Genomic DNA, 13,315 nt, shown 5'->3' with positions numbered 1-13,315 from the left:
AGGGTCTTTTCCAGGGAGTCTTCTCTTCTCATGAGGTGGCCAAAGTATTGGAGTCTCAGCTTCACGATCTGTCCCTCCAGTGAGCACTCAGGGCACATACTACCTCACAATCAAGTCTGCTTCAGGAAGAGAGAGGCAGACTGGAAATGATCCAAAAGAACAGGACAAAACTGAGGTGAAGAACATTCAAACTCTGCATCCTAACTTGGGACTCCCAAGCTGAAATGAATTCAAAAAATTTTGCCTGCACCATCAACAGCAAATTCATTCCAGCAAACAGATGATGACTCAACGTTCAGATGAAGAGTGCTGGGTCTTACCAGGTCATGCACCAACTGGAAAAAGCAAACACAATGACAAAGCTTCAAGGTGGTACTGAAAAAATATATATAAAAATTTAGTGAAACAGCAAGATGTCCAATGTTAAACATCCTATTTTTCCATATTATTCTGAGGTATTGTCTTTTGCTGCTGTTGTCTGCTCTGCTCTGTTTACATTTGGTCTGCTCTCTCTCTTTCATTTACCAACTAAAACAGCTCTACTGTACAAGACTTTGCAGACACATTGGCAGCCAAGAAGGGAAGTTACTTTGCAGCCACGACTGCCACAGCATAGTCTTTCGAAAATGATATATTTAGCAATTGGCCAGCTTCAGAGAAAGATGAGAACTACTTGTGCTCTAGTTGTCTTTCTTCCTGCTTCAGCTGTCTCCGTCAAGGGAGACATGTTCTGACAAAGTGTGAAAGGGCATCTCAAAATGATTGTGCCAGTGAACTAAGACAGCCTTTCCCAACCTGGTGCCCTCTAGATGTTTTGAAATACAGCTCCCACCAGGCCCAGCCGCCACAGCTGATGGGCACAACATCAAGGAAGGCTGATCTATTTTACCAGTAAACTAATCTGTCAAGAAGTACTATCAAGGTTAATAGGGGTCTCTACCAGAGAGTCCTGCAGATGTTGGATTCATGGGTTATTCTAAGTCAGCTGCCGCCCCAACATAAAAAGATACTCATCTGTAACCTTCTGAATATGATATGGCAACAGTGTTCGATTACAACGGGAGAGGATTGCTCTTAATAACAACATTAACAAAATAGAAGAGGAAAAACAGGTGTTAGAAAAGTTTTCAAAACCAAACAGAAAAAGAATGAAACTCTTGAAAACAAACCCCCCCCCCAGTGTATTGCGTCATTTTAAAAAGAAACCATCCTGTAGTACAACATAAAACATTTTCTTAAGGAACTAAAAACCAAAAATGCAAGAATACCGGTATCTATAGTAGAGTAATTCTCAAGCTGGGTCTAGAAACCTCAAGAATTATAAGGAACGGTTGATAGCCTGGTAAAGAGAAGACTGAGAGGTGATATGATAACCATCTTCAAATATCTAAAGGGCTGTCACACGGAGGATGGAGCAAGCTTGTTTTCAAGTCACAAGAAAGGAGATTCTGAGTAAACATCAGGAAGAACCTTCTGACAGTAAGAGCTCTTAAAACGCGCAACAGTCTCCCTCAGGAGGTTGTGGACTTGCCTTCATTGGAGGTTTTAAAGCCAAGGTTAGATGGCCACCTGTCATGGGTGCTTTAGCTGAGATTCTTGCATTTCAGGGGGTTGGACTAGATGACCCTTGAGGTCCCTTCCAATTCTACAATTCCATGATTCAGCAATACTGATTACACTTTTGGTAAGAAATTATCAGATTACTTATTCTGGAACAGCCTCGCAAAAGCCTCACAGTACTGTTAATAAGGTGGGGGGGGGGGGAGGTAAAGGACTCCTAGACGGTTTAGTCCAGTCAAAGGCAACTGGACTATGGGGTTGCGGCGCTCATCTCACTTTCAGGCCGAGGGAGCCTGAGTTTGTCCACAGTTTTCTGGGTCATGTGGCCAGCATGACTAAACCACTACTGGCGCACGGAAACGCCATTTACATTGCTGCCGCAGCGGTCCCTATTTATTCACTTGCACGGGCATGCTTTTGAACTGCTAAGAAGTAGTAGTATTTGTCAGGGGAGGGGGGATCATACTCTAAAATCTCTGGCTGATGCCAAGAATTGTAATGTCCATCAAATTCAAGAAGGGTCAACTTTGGGTATTCTTAACTTTTTGAGGAAATTGGTTGGTAATGATTGAAATGCTAGATAGTTTTGCAAACTATACTGGAAACATACTGCAATTTTTGGTCATCCTAAACAAAAGGCTGAACCCTTACAACATAGTGACATGAATTTGTGATACATATGCCCCGTCTCAACATTTATTTTCTGGAGCTCTGTGTTTTAGTATTATTTTCCAATTGCTGATTAGCATCTTTCCTCAAAAGGTCAGCCTAGGACAAAGTAACATTTAAAGTCATCAGAGGCAATCATCTTGATTGCTATACTTTAAATAAAAATGTTCAACTAAGAAATGTCCATTGAATATCACTTCAGTTTATGACCTCATTAAGTAAATAATCTTCTCAGTTCAAAGCCATGCTTTAGTCTGCAACATTGGCATTAGGCCTAAAAGGTCATGAGGGTTGTTTCAGTTGCAGGACCTTGATGATGAAGAATTGAGCAATATATATAGGAAATGACATCTACAGCAGGGATTGGGAAACTCTGACCCTCAAGATGTTGGTAGATTACAAATCTCTGATCAGTAGCCATGTTGGCTTGGGCCAATGAAATATGGAGTCTACCAACATCTCGAGGGTCACAGGTTCCCCTTCTCCAGTCCAGCGGTTCTCAAGCTTTTTTTCCTAGGCCACACTTTCAGAATAAAAATTTGCTCATGTCACACCTTTTTTATTGATAAGAAAGAAATACATTGGAAAACAAACAACTCCTATAACTTTATAACATAGAACACAACTACTTTATAATATGATCACGAGACACCCAGAAAGTATAAACCCAAACAGCTACAAAAGAACATGTATCATTCCCCAAATATAATTATAAACAAACCTCTTACCTACGTACCTTATGTATATAAATCCCATGAGAGGTGTGAGCTTACTTTTGCCAGGTAATCTTATTTATATTAGGTCTAATTTGAGACAAAGAAACTCTCATCTCATCAATATAAAGAAGGCTTTCTCTTTTCTCATCTTTCATATTTGTCAGAGTTTAAAAACCCTGTTCACAACAATATTTCATGGAGAACTGTAGACTAGCTCATGCTCTTGAAGAGAGGCATGGATACCGTTTCTGGTTGTATAGCCAAAAAATATGAGTTTCTTTGATTGTCGTTGAATCTCCCTGCCACACTTGGCATCCTCTCCTGCCACACTTGGCAAATTGCTTAAGAATAGTCATTGTGGCTAGTGCTTTACAGGGTCCTGCAATCCCAGTGTAGGCAACACCCTCATGAGATAGGTCCTACTCTAAATTGTCTCCCTGGGGCCATCTGTTCGGCCTCAATGTGTTGCCTTTTATGTGTATTTTTTGTTCTCTTCTCTTTGCATAACAAGGGATTGGTAGCAGCCTGTGCATGGCCGTATAGTGTATCAGCACTTCTCTGAAGCAACTGCCTTGTTCTCCACCATCTGAGCTTTCCTCGGAAATAATTAAGTCTCTAGATGCTACGATGGTGGAGAAAACTTCAGAAATGTAAACCAAACATAACTATATGCAGCAATTTATGTGTAAAACTTTATATAGCCTTAAACTATTAATACACTCAGTGTACCCCAGAGATATGTTATACCGTTTATACTGGAGAGAGGTTAACTTAAAAGCTGGAAGTATTTCTTAAAAAAAGAAGAAAGAAACACACAAATAGAATACATGCAGAACTTTTTTTTAGGTGGAATTTGGGAGATCATCTGTTCTCTTTCTCTCTGATGTAGATTCAAGTACTGTAGATACTACTGGACAGGAAGAACATAAAAGATTCATACCTGCACCATAGTGGTTCACAGATTACTGGGGCAACTCTTGAGATACAAACGACAAAAATTAATATATAAAGACATCCTTTATAGGAACAGATCCACTGCTTATACTGATTTACAGCAAGCTGTGTCTTCCTCCTCCACTAGCCAGGGTGAACAAAAATAAATCTTCAATGATAAATAAACAACAATTTAAAAACAAATAAATCTTTTTAAAACACGCTAGATCAGATTTTTTTTTTACTTTTAAAGTTCTATCAAGTTGCCACAGGATGCAGATATAAATTCTGCAGTGCAAATACATAAATTCTGCAGATATAAATATTCTGTAGTGGATAATATAACATCTCTATTTAGTTGCAAGCAGATATGTTTTACTTGTTATGGCAAGCAATATGTATACATTAGGATACCCTACTCAGTACAAAAATATAAATCAGAAATCTGGAAACTTGATTTCAATCAGAACTTTAAACTGTCCCATTTTCTTTGGGATTTAAGTCAATAACTTAAACTCCCCTGATTTAAATCAATATAACCTGATACTAGTTTCCCATAAATCAACACTGAGAATGGCCATGATGACAGGGCAAGGACAGGCTCAATAACAAGAATAATACAGGAAATAAAACAAAAGCAAAAAAAAATGTTTTTCAAAGCACCCGATTGTCCTCCCATTTAGCAAACAGTAAACTGAGAGCAGATCAAGCCTACCATCTGGATATTACTCTTATTATTTCCATCAGGCAGCTCTCATTAATTTTCTAAACCCATTCTGTCATACTCAAACATTAAAAAGTGGATTCCTTTCTCTTTGGGGCTTTCACCTTTTTAACCTGCCCTTAATTTTCCAGTAAGAAGCAGCACACTCTAGATGCAGCAGAATCCTGTGATGTTCTACTCAGAAGTAAGCCCCACTTAAGTTCAATGGGACTTGCTGCTAGGTAAAGATGCACAGGACTATATTCTTAAGACTCCAGTCCTACACACACATATCTGGAACTCACCAATGAATAGACCATGCCTAAAACTGCATTGGCAATGGCAAGCAACGATCTATTTCAAGACTGCATATATTTAAGCTAATTAATATTTAAGTTAATTAATGTGTGCAAAAAAGCAGCAGGCTGAGACTCTTGAAGAGATTGCAGTTGGCTTCCTGAGTTCAACACCCTTCTGGAGGAGCCAGAAGGACAGAGCTACCACCTGACTGTTCAATCATTTCTATTCTATCTTGGTTAGGTTTGCAAATAACACTAATGTTAACAAATGCTAATGTTAATTAATGCAAGAATAGTATTTTTCTCCTTTTTCATAGAATCATAGAGTTGGAAGAGACCACAAGGGCCATCAAGTCCAGCCCCCTGCCAAGCAGGAAACACCATCAGAGCACTCCTGACATATGGTTGTCAAGCCTCTGCTTAAAGACCTCCAAAGTAGGAGACTCCACCACACTCCTTGGCAGCAAATTCCACTGTTGAACAGCTCTTACTGTCAGGAAGTTCTTCCTAATGTTTAGGTGGAATCTTCTTTCTTGTAGTTTGGATCCATTGCTCCGTGTCCGCTGGAGCAGCAGAAAACAACCTTTCTCCCTCCTCTATGTGACATCCTTTTATATATTTGAACATGGCTATCATATCACCCCTTAACCTCCTCTTCTCCAGGCTAAACATGCCCAGCTCCCTTAGCCGTTCCTCATAAGGCATCGTTTCCAGGCCTTTGACCATTTTGGTTGCCCTCCTCTGGACACGTTCCAGTTTGTCAGTGTCCTTCTTGAACTGTGGTGCCCAGAACTGGACACAGTACTCCAGGTGAGGTCTGACCAGAGCAGAATACAGTGGCACTGTTACTTCCCTTGATCTAGATGCTATACACTCCTATTGATGCAGCCCAGAATTGCATTGGCTTTTTTAGCTGCCGCGTCACACTGTTGGCTCATGTCAAGTTTGTGGTCAACCAAGACTCCTAGATCCTTTTCACATGTACTGCTCTCAAGCCAGGTGTCACCCATCTTGTACTTGTGCCTCTCATTTTTTTTGCCCAAGTGCAATACTTTACATTTCTCCCTGTTAAAGTTCATCTTGTTTGTTTTTGCCCAGTTCTCTAATCTGTCAAGGTCGTTTTGAAGTGTGATCCTGTCCTCTGGGGTGTTAGCCACCCCTCCCAGTTTGGTGTCATCTGCAAATTTGATCAGGATGCCCTTGAGTCCATCATCCAAGTCGTTGATAAAGATGTTGAATAAGACCGGGCCCAAGACAGAACCCTGTGGCACCCCACTAGTCACTCTTCTCCAGGAAGAAGAGGAACCATTGATGAGCACCCTTTGGGTTCGGTCAGTCAGCCAGTTACAAATCCACTGAGTGGTAGCATAGTCAAGACCGCATTTTACCAGCTTCTTTACAAGAATATCATGGGGCACCTTGTCAAATGCCTTGCTGAAATCAAGGTAGGCTACATCCACTGCATTCCCCTTTTTAATTTGCTGTTGTAGCTGAAAAGCAACTAACCTCAACTGATGCTATAGGCACTAACCAATAATGTCCCCAATACTCCTACAATGCTCACTGAGGCAATGGATGAGCCAACAAACAAAACTGCACCTTTTCAGGAGTTCAATACTGTGGGCTGGATGCTATGAAACTACAGACCTGCTACAGGACTATGCTATCTGGAATGCACCACAAAAACTGTCAATTATTACATCTACCCCCACTCCAGGGGCCTCAAGAAACCAGACAATATAAGAAGACCCTGAGACATCAATCAAGGATGAACTGGGATTTTATGTCACAACACTCCTACATCATCTAGTCAGAAGCAATCCTCGTTTTCAGTGAGCTTACTCCAAGATTATAGAATTACAGTCTAAATGGCCATCTTCAAAGGTTATATGAAACACAAGGAAAAACTAATTTCCTGATCTTGCATGAAAGTAATTCTTTCCCTCTCATCATTCCACTTACCTTGTAAACAGGGGCAGGGAACCTGTGGCCCTCCAGATGTTATTGGACAACAACTCCCATCATCACTGACCATTGGCCATGTTGGCTGGGACTGATGGAAATGGGAGTCTTGAGGACAATAAGTTATCCACCCCCATTCTAAAGTATTGCTAACTTTTTTGGGGAGGGGAACAATACCACTGTGTTCCCGTTGCTGTTATATTTTAAATTATATTACATGCTTATTTGATGCAGTCTTTCAATCTTATATTTTACTGCATTCAGATTTTTAAGCCACATTCAGATCTGAAAAATGAAAGGTTTACCTTTTAAAAAAAAAGTAATGAAAAGCTCATTCTTGATACAAAACATATCAAGTGAGAATATTCTGTCTCAAGGTGTTGTGAGCTCCATGTTTTCTCATCTGAAATGTACTGGTATGAAAAAGAAAACTAATTGAAAAAAACTGCAAAAACACCTGAATAAAATTGTTTTTCCATTCCACATGATTAGGCACAGTGTGTGTAAACTCTGGTGCATGTTCTCTCATTTCTGCTGTCATTCGCTGGCATTTCCACCCAAAACAATGCATTAACAGTGCAAGGGGAGACTACCAACGGTAGTTGAACCACTGCAATCCAATGAACTTATCATCCTTGCAGGATGGAAGTGAGGTCAGGGGACCATCCTTTTCTGTTTATTGTGTGGATGCTGGTGGTGGGACTGTGAACAATTTTCCTCCCACTGGGAACAAGAGGAAAATAAAATATGCCAGTTCCTGGGCTGGCATAGTTTCATCTCTTGTTTGGTTCTGTGTTTTTTGATCCAAGCCTTCTCCTGGTGTGTCCTTAGAATACCCCAATGTAGGTAGAGAACATCTAATATCAGGTCTCTCTCTCCAAACTTGGAGGAGGAGAAGCTTTCTATGGATGCTGGATCATCATATCAGGGGCTACAGGACTGCAGGATCTGGCTAAAATCCTGTATCCACATTCTGGGAGGAAGGCTCATTGAACTTAACAGGGTTTCTTTTTGAGTAGACATGTACAAGATTGCTCTGTGAATCATACTCAGGACTTTGCAGAATAATAATAAAATACATAAATGGAGAGCTAGTGTGGTGTCACCAGAAGTCTGAATGATCGCACACAGAGTGTTGGATCAGGCTGGGATCTGCTCAGCCACGAAGATTGCAATGACACTTTGAGCAAGGCACCATGTTTCATCCTAACCTACAGTGGGAAAAGAAACATAAAATAAAATTATGCCCACTGGCCTGGGCTTCTTGGGAGAAAGAGGGAGATAACTGGGAATAAAAAAATGAATAAATAAATTTTGAATAATTTTCCATAAAAGGAAAATGCCATTTGCCAATAGATCGACAACTGTGAAAATACATTGGCTGAGGTAATAAACAGATATTACCAAATGAAAGATGTTTTGTATCATAACATGGAAAACATTTCCCCCCATATACTACAGAAGGGGATATATCTCTTTGTGAGATCCAACATACTCTACAAGCAAAGTCTGTGGAAACATCAAGGAGCGTGAAAATGGAGATGCAGGTACAAAGTCAAGATTGCTTGCTATAAAAGAATCCTTTTATAGCAGGGGGTCTTGGGGGAGGGGGATATGCATTAAAAACACTTGGAGAAACTCTTAGCGTAAAATGGCACGTGAAGTCAGATGGAAGTCAATTGCTTTCTCGCAGCTAATTTTAATCTCATCTCTGAAACTGAGTCTAGACTCATTTGCGTGGACAGGCGGAGTCCCCAGATCCTGCACGGTCCCCCCGTCATGTGAATAACGACTCAAGACAACGTGCTATGGGATTAAATTGGCCACAACTTTATTAAATTTCAAATGTGGGTAGACCTTGGCTCAGGCATTGGGCGTTCTCCCTCCCCGGTCCCAAGCCGGGGACCTAGGGAGCATCAGGGTTATCCAGTGTGTGTGGGGGGGGATGGGCCGGCTCTGGAGAACATATGTTCAAGCAGAGATGGCCACCCCCGTAACGCCAACGCCGCAGGAGGGAGCAATGACGACCTTTCGGTGTACGGCCAAAGCCTCCCTTCAGAAAAACCCCTTTAACGGGGAACCCTGGTATCGCCGCCGCAAGAGGAAGATGGACAAAAGGATTCCGCCCAAGGCCTGATACCGCCAAAGTTGTGACGTTTTGCTACAGGAAAGGCGAAACCTGCCAATGCAGGGAAATTCCTTTCCGGCCCTTTAACAGCGACCTTAACGTAGCAGCGCCCGCATACCTGTGAAGAAAAGTTAACCTGCACAACCTGTGAAGAAAAGTTAACCTGCAAAATAAGACCTTAACTGAGGGTGGGTAGGGTGGGAGAAGCTCTGGAGCCAAGTGAGGATTTCTAGGTAAGATCCTCCCTCTATTGTGTGGGCAGGTAATCCCTCCCCTACCTGGCCTGGTCTCCTTGGCAACGCTTCCCCCAGGTGGGATTGGACAACTGACTGAGGTAGGTGGAGACCTCCAGGTATCCCACCTGAGGGAAGGCAAAGCCAAGCCTATGCTGTTGGAGCCGCTCCAGATCTAGGGGCTGCACGCGTCCACGCAAAGGGCGCCCCCCATTTTAAGCGGGGAGCGGTCATTCCAGTTACACCATTGTCAAATCAGAATGTGTCATAAATGATTAAACAGGCAAACTTATGCCACAGTCCTTTACACTCTTACCTAGCCCTATGCACGTTACTTCTGAGTAGACCTGTACAAGCCTGAGCAGCCAGGATCCTTTTTTTATGATAGTGGTATAAGTTTGGGATGAGGGGAGTAGGCTGTATGCTGGCAACCCTTCTACTCTCTGGATCCAGCAAGAGTTACAAGTGTTAAAATATAAGAAAGGATTCAAATTCCTGGTGAGGGTATATAGCCTAGGAAAGGAAGTGGTTTAGCACCAGAGGGCAAATGGGTAGGCCCCCTCCCTCCCTCAACTTGTTGGTAGTTAGGTCAAGGTAAAGGGACCCCTGACCATTAGGTCCAGTCGTGACCAACTCTGGGGTTGCGGCGCTCATCTCATTTTATTGGCCAAGGGAGCAAGCGTACAGATTCCGGGTCATGTGGCCAGCATGACTAAGCCGCTTCTGGCGAACCAGAGCAGCACACAGAAATGCTGTTTACCGCCGGAGCGGTACCTATTTATCTACTTGCACTTTGATGTGCTTTCGAACTACTAGGTGGGCAGGAGCTGGGACCGAGCAATGGGAGCTCACCCCGTCGTGGGGATTTGAACCACCGACCTTCTGATCGGCAAGTCCTAGGCTCTGTGGTTTGACCCACAGTGCCACCTGCTTCCCTTGTTGGGAAGCCAGAGTGGAGAGTTAAGTGATAGGAGCTAGAAAGGAGTGGGGACAACAAGCTGGGAAGCCAGAGAGATGTTTGATTTCTGTTTGAATCCAAAGCTGTGACTATGGGGGCAGCAAGGCCCTCTTGGGGTGTTAATGCTGTGATCCCCTCCATCACAGGTTGGATATACAGTGATACCGCACATTAAGAACTTAATTCGTTCTGGAGGTCCGTTCTTAACCTGAAACTGTTCTTAACCTGAGGTACCACTTTAGCTAATGGGGCCTCCCACTGCCACTGCACGATTTCTGTTCTCATCCTGAAGTAAAGTTCTTAAACCGAGGTACTATTTCTGGGTTAGTGGAGTCTGTGACCTGAAGCATCTGCAACCTGAAGTGTCTGCAATCCGAGGTACCACTGTATGTGTAAATAAACCATGTATCATAAAGAGACCATCTCCACTGACCCTCATTCTGAAGGAAACATAATCCCTGTGTAAGCAACTAGAACCTGGAATATTGCACCACTCAAGAGTTTGGGGTGGCGTGCAAGTATATATATGTCATAATGACACTGCTTGCCTCTGCAGGTGGCAACCTCATGCAGGGAACAAATTCTAAGAAGCTGCTCTAAAACATAAACCAAGTTTAGGTCTCCCTTAACTTTACATGGGCTTGACCAAGACAAAAAAAGGACTGTGTCTCATGTACACATACACCAATGTACAGAATAACTGAAACAAGTTTATCCTGAATATAAATAAGCAGCTGACTTTATGCTTTCAGCTCTTGAAAGATTAGCTCTTACCATTTACAAGGATCTCTCAAACAAAACAAGTCCAAGTCCTCTTTGTCACTTAAATTTCAAATGAGACCTTAAACAAGGGACACAAGGGAGCTAAACTACAAGCATTAGATTCCCCACAGAGATGAAATCTTAAATTATATTGTTACACACAGTACAGTGAACACAGTGCATGCAACCAGAAAGTATATTCTATAAACACTAAGCATAATATGCACAGTATTTTGGCATCTAGTTTTTAAGTGAAAACACCATAACCCCTTGTTGAAAAACATACTGAGCTCTTCAGTTCTAAGGACTACTGATTTCTTCTAAATTTGATAAAAGTTAAACTTTACTCTTAAGGGTCACTTGGTTCATCCATGCTCATCCATACATTATAAAATGCAGAAGCAGATTCACTTTAGAAAAACAAAAAGGCACTCTGATGACAACCAAGCCCAGTTATCTGAAAGCCAAAACAGTGATGATCAATTATAGCTTACACACATAGCGTTCTCCTTCTAAAAATAAAATCCACTAATTTTTCATCATGCAACCTTTTTAAAAAAACTAATCTTTGATGCATATCACACTTATAAATTATATTTAAATTTATTTACCTATCACAGTTCCAGGAAAACCTACTTTCATATGGGGGTAAAGTGGGTGCCATTTCCCATGCGGGCAGTTACTAGTACCAATAATTTATCTTATGGATGGAGGAGGTGATGAGAACCTGACAGCAACTTGGCTCTGGGTCCCAGAAACTACAAGTCACCACCCATCCCATACGAATTCAAGACCACACTAAACATACCATGCAAGACACGATTATCTATTCTAAACCACGCACACCTTGGTCCTGCCACTGAGCAGATTTTGAGTAAAGTGAGGTCTGGACTTCGGAGGAAAAAAAGAGAAAGTAAGCAATCTCGCTTTTTGGTTCTCTTTTGTTTTATGCCCTTGTTTATTAAGCCAGAATGCAAAATATCAACTATAGCAGCGCCTGAAGTTTGTTTTCTTCCTGCCTAACGAGGAACGGAGGCCAGGGATTGAGAAGAAAGAAAGGAGACTCACTCGACTTATTACATGTGATGACCCATTAGGCTGATAACAGGCGATGCACCACAGCGTTCCATTTCAGCAGGAATCTCAGGAGTTCAAGAGAGGAAAAATAGCAGAGAAAGTCCCTGCCAACGCCTTTACAGACAATCTACGCCACCCAGTTCCTTGCACCCGGCAAGAAGGAAGGGAGCACTTGGGGTTTTTCTTAGAATCTTGGTAACCTAAAAAAAGCAGGAGGCGTTTAGATGCTGCAACTGGTTCTCTCTCTGAAATCAAGTTGGACCGGATCTCATGCACATAGCTAGCCTGTTTAGCTAAGCTACGGCGCTATCCTCGCGCTTTAAGGCTGCAATGCTACGAGGTCTTCGCCGGGAACAAGCGGGACTTGCACCCGAGGAATCACGCCGCAAGGCTCGGGCTGCGCGCGGAGCCCTTTTTTACCGGATCTGACCAATTCGCAGCTCCTACCCAAACTTCCCGCACGCCTCGGCGCCGGCTCCTTGGCTCGCTCACCTCCACTTTCCAGCAACTCTCCTGCTTAGCTCCTTCCCTCGCGCTGCGAAGCCGCTCGCCAAGCTCCGGCAGCAACCAAAAGCGGACTTTCCCCTCTCTCTCCTTTTGCCCCGCGGATGGATAGGAAGGAAGGGACGAGGCTGCGCGCTCCCCAGCCCAGGCTCCCTGCGACGCTTCAAGCCCCGGCAAGCTGCACCCTCTCGGCGGCGCGCTGCAGGTGCTTCCCCAATCCCGTCCGGGCACTAATAGGAGGAAGCCGCCCTGCCGGCTCGGAGGAGGCAGCCCAGAAACGGGGCGGGGGAGCCGGACGCCGCCCCGCGCCACCTCGCCTCAGGCGCCGCCTTCTGCGCGCACACTCGCTTGCCGCTAGAAGCCCCGCAGAAAAGGCCGTCGGGTGCAGGAGCGGCGCCTCGCCCGGCATTGCCGCGCGTTTGGGCGGGCTGCGGAGGGCGCGAGCGCTGCGTGCGCCCCAGGAGGCCGGCGAGGGCGGGAAAGCGGGCGGCTCTCTCCTCCCGCGCCCCCTGAAGGGGCTTTTGTGGCGCTTCCCCAGCTGCTACGAAGTCCTAAGCAACGAGGAGGAAAGCGCCTCGTGAGCCTAGCACTGGAGGGTCTGAACTTTTCTGGACGAGCACTCAACGTGTTGCAGATATTGAGCATAAGAAACGGCTCCTCATTGTCCACACCCATAAAAATATTCAAACTTTTACTGGCAGGACTCATTGAAATAAAGCAGAAACATCAAATGAAACGGGTCCCAAATACAATGTCCAGCATAGGCTTAGCATCTTACAAAATAGGAAAATGATCCAAGCTGATCTAAAAG

At 43.6% G+C, this 13,315-nt stretch overlaps 1 protein-coding gene across 4 annotated transcripts in view; it reads right to left on the bottom strand.

Annotated features, from left to right (window-relative positions):
* The window catches only part of KCNG2 (potassium voltage-gated channel modifier subfamily G member 2), a 52,243-nt gene extending 39,344 nt beyond the window's left edge, over positions 1-12,899 (bottom strand). Inside the window, exons 1-2 of one of the 4 annotated variants that reach the window (XM_083518712.1) lie at positions 12,493-12,897; positions 11,992-12,200 (exon numbers count right to left, since the gene is read on the bottom strand). The gene's annotated coding sequence lies outside the window, so the exon portion shown is untranslated. Of the gene's footprint in view, positions 1-11,534; positions 11,556-11,769; positions 11,815-11,991; positions 12,201-12,492 lie in introns of those variants that run through there. The other 3 variants (XM_083518711.1, XM_083518715.1, XM_083518714.1) reach the window with 3 other exon arrangements.
* Between the last annotated feature and the right edge of the window lie 416 nt (positions 12,900-13,315).

This window comes from Podarcis liolepis (assembly GCF_965112155.1).
Source record: "Podarcis liolepis genome assembly, chromosome: 8".
Taxonomy (NCBI): domain Eukaryota; kingdom Metazoa; phylum Chordata; class Lepidosauria; order Squamata; family Lacertidae; genus Podarcis; species Podarcis liolepis.
This window is presented reverse-complemented; position numbering and strand designations above follow the sequence as displayed.